Source organism: Physeter macrocephalus, chromosome 1 (genome assembly GCF_002837175.3).
Source record: "Physeter macrocephalus isolate SW-GA chromosome 1, ASM283717v5, whole genome shotgun sequence".
In the NCBI taxonomy this organism is placed as follows: domain Eukaryota; kingdom Metazoa; phylum Chordata; class Mammalia; order Artiodactyla; family Physeteridae; genus Physeter; species Physeter macrocephalus.
In genome coordinates, this window is record NC_041214.2 from 115,823,914 (window position 1) to 115,838,060 (window position 14,147).

General features: G+C 33.4%; 1 protein-coding gene across 2 annotated transcripts in view; it reads right to left on the reverse strand.

Moving 5' to 3' along the window:
* EPHA6 (EPH receptor A6) overlaps positions 1-14,147 on the reverse strand; it is an 874,792-nt gene that overhangs the window by 705,713 nt on the left and 154,932 nt on the right. The gene's annotated exons all lie outside the window — the stretch shown is intronic.

A 14,147-nucleotide genomic window follows, 5' to 3' on the forward strand; every position in this document is an offset into this window, starting at 1 on the left:
TATTTCTTAGAAAATGTTATTTGATTTATAAAACCACAAGACACATATATTTTATCATCAAGATTTTCATTACTTCAGAAAGCATGTATTATAATTTGGGGGGGTGACTAGGCATGATAGCATATTTTTGCATTCTTAGAACTATGCAGCTCTGATTTGGGGCTTGTTTCTAATGCAGTCTTATTGAACCTCAATGCCATTTCCATAGTAATGAACTTGGGTTTTTCATTTGTCTTACATTTCAGGAATTGAGGGTTGTTTGTTTGTTTGTTTGTTTGGGGGAGTATCTGAATTGACATTCCATACTATTTTTTATTCTAGTTACTGAGTTAAGAATATGTTCAATTTTCTGTAAAATATGGTCAGCATTATGATACTCTATCCAGTCAAGCACCATCATATGGCTACTACTTTTTAATGGTTAAAACCGGAGTGTTTTTATTTGTTTTCTTACTAGTGCTCTTTAAATAATTTGTTTTAAATATTGCTTCTGGAATTTTCTTAAAGATCCATGATATATGTGATGATATACTCAGGATGTTACTTCATTGCTTATTTGTGGTGATAGACTGACTACCTTTCACCTACACCATTAAAATTAAGTATTTCAATTTTTCCTTGATTAAATTTTGTCCATATAATTATCTACACATTTTCTTCAATACAGAATGATCTGATTAACATCCGTGCACACACAGAACACTTTAACTACTTAAATTAAATATGCAACTTAATAAAACAGTGCACATAATAAAAAGAGTAAATTGTGATCTTCTAAACCAATTCATACATACCACCCTTTCTGAAAACAGTAAGTCATCAACAGCCTCCTCACACAGCTCCTTGCTCAGGATCTTCCATGTTCCTGACTTGAAGTACTGCCACATTCCTAAGAACCCCTTAACTTTTCTTCAAAGTTTCTCAGTCCTTGCTTTTACTCTGCATAACTTTTATAATAGGTGTAACCTAGTAACTGCAGTTCATCAGTATTCTCTAGTTCTTAGGATCTGAATTGGCCACATCATACTTTTTTATGTTAATTAATGCATACATATTTTTCTTAATAAATTACACTCACACACACCCCACAATTCCAAAATTTAAAAGGTGGGAAAACTCCCATAATATTATCACAGCAAATAATATACATGAGTCTTATGAAGTCATATCTATAGTTTATACAATTTTGTATCCTGCTTCTAATTTCTTAAATTTTAGCCTAACCATAATATTTCATCTAGTGGACACTTTCCTCGTTCATTCCTTGACTACTTAGACTGCTTAAAATTCTTCACTAAAATAAATTTATGAGGGTGATTTACGGGGTAATAATTTGGTACTACACAGAAGTTCTAAGAAGTAGCCAAACTTACTGAAAAGAATATACTAGATGCACGGGAAAGGGAATGAGGTTAGGAGAACCTTTAGGGGTAAGAAGAGGGAGGAAAAGATGATGGAAGACTGGAAGGGGTTACAGAAGTAGTAGGATTATAACCTTTGTTCTATGGGTCTAACTCTGGATTATGACAAGACATCAAAAAGGTGGTTACTTGGGTTGCCAAACAGACTAGTTTCTATGGATAGAGTGCCTTAAAATAACATTATTAATAACACATTAAAAATGATTTTCCACTTCTGGTAAACTAGAAAATCATCATCACTTTTAAAGCTCTTTCAGAAATTACATTTAATTGTGAAGAGCACAGCAGTCATTCCTGAAAAAAAAATTAATTTTTCATTTTTTTTCTTTGAAGAGAGAGGAGAGAGGGAGAGAGAGAGAATACTCCACTGCTAATCACTGTAGCTCAGATAATTCTTCTGAATGTTTTAGGTAATCGCAACTGTAATTTCCTACTTTGATATTCATGGTAACCACACCACCTATAAAGGAAAAGACATTTTTTTATTGAGCTCCTATTATTACCAGATACTATATTCAACAATTAATCTATATTGTCTCATTTAATCCTCCCAACAGTCATAAGGGAGAATAAGTATTATCTTCATCTTGCAAACTAGGAAACTGTTGTTTAAAGTGGTTAAATAAGTTCTACAAATTCACCCATGGAATAAAAACTACAATTTAGTTCTCCCTTATATACCACTAGTCACTAAATCAGTCTTCAGCTTTTTAATCTCCATAAACCAGTTCCTCCAGTCATTCCTCGATGGACCAATAAAGCATGGTTAATCCTACCCTGTATGTACTCTCTATTTTTTTACTTCCCATTTTTGGAATACCCAACTAACAAATCAAAACTGTGTAATGATGCTGCACATGTTTAAAATGCTAGATAGTAACAAAGAAAATTTGGTCACTGACAGTTTTAATGGGAATTCTAGACACCCAGTTCCACTTTGGGACAAGAATATGAGAATCAGGAGTAAGTATGAAGGAAAGAAATGTGTGTCTGGATTGCGTATCATTCTTGATTAAGAACTATTAGAAACAGAAATGGGTCATCAGCAAGATATTTTACCCTAACCACATAATAGTAGTTACGGCCACAAAGCAATGTTAATAAAAATAGACTTTCTTTAAAGACAGTATACCTCTGGGACAGAAGCTATTTCTTCATAGTGTTGAGAGGAACTGAGACTATTATAAAGCATTAAAAGGTTGGGTTTTGGTACATTAAACAAGCAACTGGATTCACTTATTTTCAGACAGAAGTTTCATTAACCTGTTAATGTTTATTCATGCTAATTCTTAACAGACTAAAAATAGCTGAATTTCTACTGAGACCAGTATTCTTCAGGCAGCGTCAACACCTTCACTTGTAAGAAGCAGATATAAAGTTTCTCTGCCCAGTTTCAAACCACTAATGTCAGAAGCTTTTGTTTTTTTATCAACTCTCTCTCCCAACCAACTCACTTACTTAATATCACTCTCTGTCTCCTTCCTCCCTACTAGGATTTTATATTTTTTATTAATTTTTTTGAAATTTTGCATAATAATAACAGCTAACATGGCAAAGATTTATAAGGTCAGAGATGCTATACTAAATCCTCTCTGTACATTATCTCACTCAATACTCACAAAAACGTCATGACACAGGTACTACTTTCTCCTGTTTTGCAATGATTGAACAACTTACTCTTGTGAGTAGCAGAATTGAGCATGGAACTCAGCCAGTCTGGAACTCTAGAGCCCGCATACCTCATCATTAAATCACACTGCCTCCTCTTAAAATTATACCTATGGAGGCAGCATTTCCAATTATATCATAACCAACTCCTTACAAAGAATTACTGTTATACAAAAAAATTTCCATCTTGCAGTGATTTCAGAAACCAGAATGCTTGTCGTTGAAGAGTGGTTTGTTTTTTGGGTTTTGGTGTTTTTTAAAGATAATTTTTCAAATAAAACACATTAGAATCAAGAGTCACTTAAAATAATCTAACACTAAAATGGGAGGAAAAGAGAGGAAGCAATTAGTGAGCAGCTTGCAAATGTTAACTCTTTGCTGGCAGAGACTGTGTCTTATTCAATGTGGTATCTTTAAATGTAACACTGGGCTCATAGAAGGTGACACTTCAATGAAACATGTAAAAAATTTCGTGAATTTTGAAAATTTCAACTAGATTTTTTTAGGTGTTTTAGATTCTAATTTTTAGATCCTCAAAGAAAAACAATAAACATTTCTGTGTTCATTCCAAGCGTGGTTCAAATTCTTCATGTTTGAGAATATAAAATGTTTATTTTTAGAATTTCTTTCAGATCAATTAGAAATAAAATATGTCAGGATATGTATGCAATTTTAAAGCTTAAAACTGATTTACTCATAATGCTTACTGTTTATAGTCATAAAAATGACAATGTTTTTTATATGAAATCATAACAAACAACAGTAGAGACCTGTTAATCACACCACCTTACCACCCTTTCCCACGACAGGGATCAATACTTTATTTTGGCTCTAACAGTTTCAAATAAGTAGATATTAAACATATGGAAAATGTGTATTTTGCCATTTGAAAGAAACTTGTGTATAGTTGAAAAATTAGGGTCTTCTCCAATCTACCGTCTTTTCCCTACACTGGGTCTCAGTAGGATGTGAACAGCAGATGGGACCATCATGGAGTATGTTTATTTGTTTCAGGACTTTGATATGCAAATATCTCTTCTAAAAGAATGAGAAATGAACTGACCACCAGATATTCTCATAAGAGAATTCCTCCAAGTAAAAGAGAGAAAGAGAGAGGAGAGACTCTGAACTCTGAGAGGGATAAGCTTTGACATTTTACTTTCCTATGTAATATACTTAAATGTAAAATATTGCCTCCATTAAAATGCATTAAAAAAATCAGTTCCAGGGTATGTTGCGATAGATTCATTCTGCTAATCTTACAGATAACTTTTTACTCAGGCTGATATTTGTCTTTATAATAATTGAATTTTGTAGCTCCTTAGAGAGAAAATGGGATATTTATGTATCTGAGGATTTTTATCTAAATGAATATAAATAGAAAATAATTTTAAAAGACACACTGTAAAATGGTATTTTAAAAAAACCAAAGAATTTACTTCTAATGTTTACGTAATACAAAACTGAAAAATATATTTTCCCTGACAATAGCTTTTAGTCATATTTGCTTATATCTAACGTCTTACAAAGTTAATATATAGTAGTAAAATCAGAACATGAAAAATAGATTTTGGAAGGCAGATTATGAAAACAAAAGTAAATAATACAAGAATAAAGTCCTTGAAATCTAAGCAGGATTCCGGTCATTAGGAATCTCTTGGGAAAGAAATTCAAATTTGAAAAAAACAGATGTAAAGACAAACCAAAATCATAGTGTAAATTAAAATATTTAAATATTTAATATGTAAATTAATTTTTTAAAGTTGGGAAAAATAAAATATTGTGCATAACTTAATCTTACAAAACTTGAGAGCATAAATGAATAACTGCATGTAAAACAGAAATAGAAAATGAGAAAAAGTAGAAAACTTTTTAATACAAAACCCCCATTTTACGTAAGATATACACTGTAAAGCATATTATGCTGTAAAATGCTACTGTAACTGAATGTTAAATGAGAATTTTCCCACAGCCACAAATTTCAAGCAAGGCCCAAGCTGAATTTAATCACTGCTAGGAATCTGTACTCCTAATTCACAAACTTTAACTGTTGTGAACTCAAGGAATGGTTTATCAGGATTCATCAGTTTCAATGCCCCCAGTCCTCATAGCAATAATGAGTGATGAGAGAGAATGGTCTTTGGGGGTAATGTGAAGTAAGGCAGTCAAAAGAATCCTTCATAAATTTAAGGTTGCCTAAAATGTTCCCCCAAATTTATCCAATAAGATCTATTCTCTCTTCTAAAATGTTGGTGAGCCTTTGGATCCATAAATAGTTTAATGCTGCCCAGGTATGAAAATAATGACCAAATCAAGAGATGGAGGTGCTGAGATAAGAAGCACTAGTAAGCTGTCCTCCTATTCTTTGATGAAGCAAGGATATGGTCTTTCCTTGGGTGATATATATGAATAAGGTTCCTTGGTTTAAGCACTCATCAAATTACCACAAGGAAAAGTCACTTAAGAAGGAGTCTTTTTTTTTTTTTGGCTTTTAATGAAGAATAAAGAGATGAAAGAAATGAAGCTGAATCTTGATCTGCCTCTTCAGTAATCCAAGAAATGGGACACCAATTACATAATTCTCAGAGGAAAGAACACATATACCACAGAGGAAAAGCACGGGCACTGGAGGCTAGTTACACAGGGGACATCTGTAGTGACTGTCAGCCTTAGAAGCAGCAACAACCAACAGAAAGAAGACTACAATCTCATTGAGTCCTGTAAGAAGAAATCTGTCCACTGTTGCCACATCACAGATGGAGCTGGCATCTAGAAGTGGGAGAGAAAAGAGGTATCTGGAAGCCTAACCACACCCCAGTACTCTCGAAGCATAAAATCTGTCAGCACAGATGGTAACATGTAGGAAAGCTTTGAGTGGAATTTGAGACTGACATTTTAAATGAATAATAGAATAAAATAATAATCCAAGTGTCTGAAAAGTTATGGCATCTGTCCAAGAAAGAGTCAAAGAAAAGGTCCCAAGTGAGAAAAAAGGGCAGACGTTTCATAATAGCTGGGGGGATTATTCAAAAAAACCTAAAACAATATCTTATTTAAATAACAATAGGTTGTAACTCTTCTATAAACCAGTTACTCCATTCAGTGGTATATCAGAGTAACATCATTGTGTTCTATCTTTCTGGATATCAGTATGGATCATGTAGTTTAGGTGTACATCACTAAGAAATGGCACAAAAAATGCACTGTTAAAGTGTGTGGCACATCCAGAAATAACCTATGCCTTTCAAGCCAGAGCACTGGAAGAATGCGTTCATTCAACAAATGTTTTTTCAATGCCTCATAAGTGCCAAGCACAATTCTGGGTATAATAATCTTGGAGACGAGTGAACAGAGTCAGAATGTCCCTGGTTTCGTCGAGTTCCATTACACTAGGGATAAACCATAGTCAAGGAAGAACTCTCTAAAGAAGTGATATTGCAAATAAGACCTGAATAACGAAAAGTCATCAACCATGTGATGATCTAAGTGGTAGGGAAGGCAAAGAAGTCTCTTCAAGTCTAATAGTCAGGGATCACAAGGTTAGAAATCCAGACTGAAGGTTTTTTTTTTCTTAATATATAATTTATGATTCATTAAAATGAAGCAAAAGCTTTGTTAACATGATCTAAGCACAAACTTGAATGGAGATTATTCAAATTACATAAATTGAAAAAAAAAAAAACACAAAAAACCAAAAAACCTAAAGGTGGGTCTTAATACTCTCATCAGATCCCCTTCAGCAAGTAACTTCTTAACCACATGCCTAGAAGAAGTCATTGTATTGGACTAGTGTTAATCTCTTCTTGTGTACTGCTCTGAGCTTTTACGCCCTGAGCCTAGATAATAGAATATGCATTTCTTACTTTATGACCCCTACAGGATGATCATAATAATATAATCCCTAACCTTCTATCCTTGTTAGTACAGATGGTTATAGCTTTGTCTCTCCATGCCACACTTTCTTGACCCCTTACCCATGTTCCAATGGACTTAGGTATTGTGCAGGCCCATTTCACGTTTTTTGTAAACTGAACTGCCCTAGAAAACATATTTTTTTTCTAGTTTGGCCAGGGTTACATGATATGTTATCTTATCATTTTGAGATAAAGACCACATCTGTTAACTTTTTGTATGCATTATTCATATTTTGTTATTCTAAGTGGGTTCAGCTCTTCGTATATTTTTAATCTCCTGGTATTTATTCTGGGGGTTTGCTGGGGTCACCTGACCTAGCCTGGATTTGGCAGGGCTACTCAGTTTCTGTCTGTGGATCTGGCTAGACTTGGCTGCTCATTATAGTCTGGGCTCAGTCCGCTCCAGCAAATACTAGTAAAGCTCTTCCATAATGTTGACAGAGGTATAACAGAACAAACAAAAATCAAGCCAAGTCTCTTGAGAGGTATGCTCCAAACTTGCAAATAACTTAGGTTCTTATCCTACTGGCCAGATTAAGTCATATAGTTGAGGCCAAAGTAAAGGAGTCAGAAAAAATACTTGCCCTTTACTAAGAAGAACTGAAAACTTACAAGGGAAAGAGAATGAATATAAGGAAAGGTGAAGAACTGGGGCCAATAATTCAGTTTGCCAAACCCATATTCAAATGTCACACCTGTACTCACCTTTCTCTAATTATGCAGGTTAAAACAAGTGTATAACTAATTATGATAGACACACACTTACTAGGAAAAATAAAAATGTAATAAATATGTAATGTTTATGTATAATGTAATACATACATACATATATACATATTACTGTAGAGGAGACTGATGAAAAAACAGAATACTCTGAGATCTGCAAAAGGCTCTTTGAGTACTTAGCTGAGTGATGATCAGCACATACATGTTAGGAAAACTCAATGTCCAGGCACAGATGGCTTTACTAATGAATTCTATCAAACACTTAAAAAAGAAATAACACCAATTCTGAATAAAAGTTTCCAAAATATTGAAAAGTAGGAATTACTACGAAACACATCTTATGAGGTCAGTACTACTTTGACACTGAAACCAGAAAGAGATATTACAAGTAAAGAGAATTACAGGTCAATAGCTCTCATGTATAAAGATGGAAAAACTATTGTTTTTTATAAATATGAAATGCAATCATATTTATAAAGAATATTAAATCATGAAAAAGGGGTAGTTTATCCCAGGAATGTAACTAGCATGATATTTAATGGTGAAAATTTGAATGCTTTCATTCTAAGATCAGGAACAAGGCAAGAATGTCTGTTTTTACTATTTCTATTCATCACTGTACTGGAGGATCTGTGAAACAAGGAAATAACAACAAAAAAAAATCCAGTTTGGAAAGGAAGAGAAGTTTCTTCATTCACGGATGAAATGAAAATATGAACTAAAAATGTCTATGGAATATATGAAAACATTCTAGAATGAGTGAGTGAATTTAGGAAGGCTACAAGATACAAGATCGATATACAAAAATTATTTGTATTTCTACAACAAACAGCTGGAAATAAAAATTAACAAAACAATATTTAAAATAGTATCAAAATATGAAATACTTAGGGATGAGAACAGGAGACAATTGAAATGTCTATCAATAAATGAATGGATAAACAACTTACAGTATATCTAAACAATGTTCTAGTGCTCGGCCAAAAAAATAATAAAATATTGATACATGCAAGTACATGAATAAATGTCAAAATAATTATGCTGAAATTAAAGAGGTCAGGCAGAAAAAATGTATACTATATAATCACTGAGATATACAATTCTAGAACATGTGAACTAAAGCATAGAGACTAATGTATAGAGCCTTAATGATTGGCTGCAGGAAGGACAGGGAGAGAGAAATGATAAAGGTGCATGAGGAAATACTGGGGGATGATGGATAGGTTCATTATCTTGATTATGCTGATGTTTTCATAGCCATATATACATCAATATTTAGCAAACTGTACACTTTAAAGTGCAGTTTTTATGTCATTATACTTCATAAAGCTGTTATAATATGTTTTATATTTATCTCTTGATTTTTAACTAAATTTTACACATTTTATTTTAAAGTAAACAAATCTTTTAAAATATAAATAACTTCCTCTGTTAGAACTTTTTACATCCAGTTTACTTTTCTGAAATTGGAATATTTACATTAACTAGGAGATAATCTCTATAAAGCAAAGTGTTTATCTCTGTGAAAACTCAGGTCATTCTTGATGGTAATATATTACTTATTTTTATGCAAGTAAAAAGAATGGAAGGCCCAAAAAGAGAAAAATTACTTCAAATGATCAAAACAAAAGAGATCTGGAAAATAATATATTTAATAGTTTAAGGGAAAAAATTTAAAGAACAGGTTCCTTTAAAAAATACTGCTATTCAGAGAGATGGCTTTGGATGAAAATTGCTGGTTCTAGGCCCTGTTTGGTGAGACAGCAGGAAAAAATAATTTTATGTTTTTACAGTTGCACTAATTTTTTCAGTTTAACATACTTTGCTTTTGCTTTTCTTACAATACGAGGTTTGACCAACTAGTAAGCCTTTCTTCTATAATACTTTTGATGTATAATGTTACTTTCTTTTTTAACTCCTAACTTTAAGTAATAATTTTATGAAAGGGAGTGAAAATGTTGACCAACAAAAGTCAATGATTTGGTAATTGCTTTTTTTTGCCAATAATAAAACTCTTGTCAATAATCTTCAGTTTAATTTACTTATATTGGAGGCTTCATTAGACCTACTGATGAACTGAGCATCATTTTAATTAGAATTAACACTTTCATCCTTCTTATGAATATATATAAGATAAACTTTGAAATGCTGGCCATCTGGGAAAAGTCATGCTGTCATAGAAAAATTAAGACATTTCTCATGAAATAGTACTACTCTGTGGACACCAGACAGTAAATGAATAGACATTCATTGTTATTGCATTGAGGGAAATTCTCTCAAAAAAGCACTGCTATCTTCTTTAGGAATTCTTAGATACTTTGACCATCCCTTTGAAGTAATATTCATTTAAAGATACATCTCACATGCCATGCTAGACTCTCTCCAATGTTTCATTAGTAGGCATACGAGTTGTATGATATTTTTTCCACTTAGCAGTCAGACCATTAAATTGTATAAGCATTGCTAATATCTATGGTTCAAAGATCATAGTCTCTTCTTAAGGATGCCTGGTATACGCACAAAAAAGAATCTGTTTTTAAATTTTTATTTTATATTGGAGTATAGTTGACTAACAATGTTGTGTTAGTCTCAGGTGTACAGCAAAGTGATTCAGTTATACATATACATGTATCTACTCTTTTTCAAATTCTAAAAGAATCTTAACAGAAGAGATGTATTAATTATTTCTCCATTTCCTCTAATTAAGTTTGTGTGTATTTATTTCAGGACATTAATAAAAGGAGGAAAAAGGGGAGGGAGGGAGGAAGGAAGGAGCTTTTCTATTTGAAGAACTCTATTCACTTCGCTCTATTCATTCTATTCAGTGAATAGCGTGAGCTAGGTTGATATTCTTTAGGAAGGAGATGATAATGCTTGCAATGAAATGCTGAAAATACATTTTAAGATTAAATATCAAGGGCTTCCCTGGTGGCGCAGTGGTTGAGAGTCTGCCTGCCGATGCAGATGCAGGGGACGCGGGTTTGTGCCCCAGTCCGGGAGGATCCCGCGTGCCGCGGAGCGGCTGGGCCCGTGAGCCATGGCCGCTGGGCCTGTGCGTCCGGAGCCTGTGCTCCGCGACGGGAGAGGCCGCAGCGGTGAGCGGTGAGAGGCCCGCGTACCGCAAAAAAAAAAAAAAAATTAAATATCAAATGATTTTTCCAAATCCTTATTTGTGATTAAGTGCAATGAATGACTTGAATATCTATCTATATATGAAAAGACAAGAATAAAAATGGCATGATATAGTCACAATTCTGCAGGAAAGCTTAATCAGGTAGTACATAGTCTAAGAAACCTCAAATATAAATGAAAATAATGATAAAATATTTACCAGGCAGCTTAAGTTGATTTTTTCAAAGGGCCTAAATAAGAGAGATTGTGGGGGAGAACAAGAAAGACAAATAGAAAAATAAATGAATGACAAAATACAGCAATAATAAATTTGCAAGAGGGCTATGGAAGATAATATATTCCAAAAAATTCCTATGCATACATAGAACATTACACAATACATGCTTAACAATGTGAAACTGTTATTTTAGCTGAAAATAAAGGTTCTTATCTATACCTTAAACAGGTACAATATATTGGTTTTTTGAGAAAAATCTTTATAAAAAGACACTTGTTCAAGATTATCAACAACTTGGAGAATCTTTTTAAAATGCCCATTCTAAATATGTTCTATAACATGCTGAGCAAAGTATATGAAATTGTGGGCTCTATGTAAATGTACACCTTCTCACAAAATCAACAGCACAATTATTTAAACAAAAGAGTGTGGCAAGTTCTGTTTGTATTGTGTGGCAGGGACCATGGTAATTCATAGCAATTCAGTTGTAATTCAGGATGTAATAGGTATGCAATAAATGTTTGTTAAGCCTATGGTATACATTAATAAAAACGTATCTGCCATTGCTGAAAGTGCAATATAATCTGAAAGTAGGGAGAAAAAAATGAGAACCTACTGGAAACTGCGTATTATGGTTCACATAAAATCTGTTTCCTTGTAATTTCTAAGTAAATGACAATCTGAATTAACTTATCATTTGCTCCTATGTATCGTTTTCCACAAATAATATAAACTATTAACTCACCAATTTTTAACAAATAAATTTTCAGTGTCTAGCATGGCAAATAGTCAAGATGTTTCAGTGAGAGAATTAACAAAGACAGTCTTTGAAAAGGTCTCATCAGCAAACAGCCAATGCTGAATGAATATGCCTCTAATAAAAATACACACATATACCCTACATTTTTTATAAATAAAGTCTTTTCTCGCAGATATTTCTGCATTTTAATAAAAATCAAACTTTTTCCCAAAACAGATCAATATGAAATCCTCTATTGAGCATTTCTGAAATTATATTTCTTAGCACAGATGCTTTAACAAATGACTGAATAAAAAGATAGCTAACTTGTGAGGAAAACATTTCCACTAGTTTTGTTCTGTATAGTTGTAAAAATGTAACACACTAATAACAGGCTTAAAAGAACAGTTTGATAATTTTATTTATATTTCCCAGATATACATTAATTTGCCTACATGGAAGAAGTCTACAAACACTATATGTAAAGCAAATATTTTAGATTTACGGGCCATAGGGTTTCTGAAGCAACTACTCAACTCTGCAACTGTAGCTTGAAAACAGTGATAGACAATATGTAAATGAATGGACTTGGCTGTACTCTAAAAAACTATTTACGAAAAGGGGCTAGAACGGCAAGCAGGGTGTAGTTTGCCAACTCCACCTACAGAGTGTTACATGATACTGACAAAGAGTCTCTGCTTGACCAAACTTTTAGTCAGGCTCTTCTGAGCCCTCTGTTCAATTAGGCCGGACCATGGACTTTTGTCTGTGTTCCTGCAGAGTCCAGTTTCAGCAAGAATCTTGCTAAACTGGTTTAGAGAAAATCCCCCACCCTAAATACCTGATCAATTCCTCATCTCCCATCATCCGCCAGGTGGTATCTGGTTGCCCTGGTCCACCATTAGAAAGAATCCTGTCAGGATGGTTGAGCCAGAACTGCCCCAAGCTTTACCCCTGATGTTTCCCTCTTAGTAATTTTCCATCCATTGACCCACACCATACTCCATGGCTATAAATTCCCACATTTCTTCTTGTATTCAGACTTAAGCTCAATTTCTCTCCACTACTATGACACTCCATTGCAACAGTGCCACTAAATAAAGTCTGCCTTACAGTTTGTTTTTTACTATGGTATGAACAGACTTTATTGCTTGCAACAGGAAGTGGAAGAGGAGGGGATATGACAGCTCCAGCTCCTAGGGTGGCTCCACAGACTTGGTCGCCACTCTCGAAAAACTTGGTTCTTTAACACGTGTCACAAGGATTTTTTTCTTTAACAATATCAAAAACAATCTGTGATTTTTCCTTTTGATTGACCCAAATCCATATTTAATACCTAGATGATGTCTTCTTATTTTCATGTTTCTCTTTCACCTCTTCTCCTATTCCTCAAAAATTACTGTTTCATCACAGTTGTAAAGTTCCATGAAAATCCTAATTTGTATCCTACAAACCAACATCTTTTTGTTAAAACTTTGCCTTAGGCTTCATTTTATTGTAACAAGAAATTTTCTGTGGGACTTTTTTTGCCCCCCAATAGATCCTTAAACTAAGGTACAATTACAGGCTAATTGCACACATTTTAAAGAAAGATGGATTCAATGGTGAAGGTAGCTCATCTGGGACTTGGTAAAAGATGGCAGTGCTGCCCCTATACCCACATCACTGTTGCTCTCTCCTCCCCAATCTCAATCCCTATAAAGTAAGAACCATGGTATTAAATAATCCATCTATTTTCTCTACTTTACCATAGATTAAACTATTTCATGTAATGTAGTCTATTTTTTCCCTGTCTACTCGGTACCACTGATAAATATTTCTCTTTGGGAAATAATACTACACATTTTAAATATCTTCTCTTGAATATACTTTAATGTCTGCCAGGGCTCTTGCTCTTCTTTAGCATCCTTTTCAAATAATCTATATGTCATTCCACTTATTATTTCATATAACATTTCTAATCATTTCTGCTGAGTTCAAAGTGGCAAAACAGTAACAATTTTGAGTGTGATTTGTTTATAATTCTAAATTAAAATTTATATCTTACAAATATTTAAACTTCTCATCTAAGACCACAGTGTGTACATCAAATTATTCTACTCTTCCTTACATTACTCAAAACAAATTTGTAATTCATTACATTAGATAGAATATCCTCTTGCCAATTTTTAACAAATGTAAGAAAAAATATATAGTTCAGCATTAAAGTAATAATGCATCAGGAAAAGATAACTTTACTGAGTCAAAGATGGGTCATCTAAGGCAATATACTATTATAACATTTCATCAATAAGTATGTAGAGAAATTTTGTGGTCACCTCAATAGATGT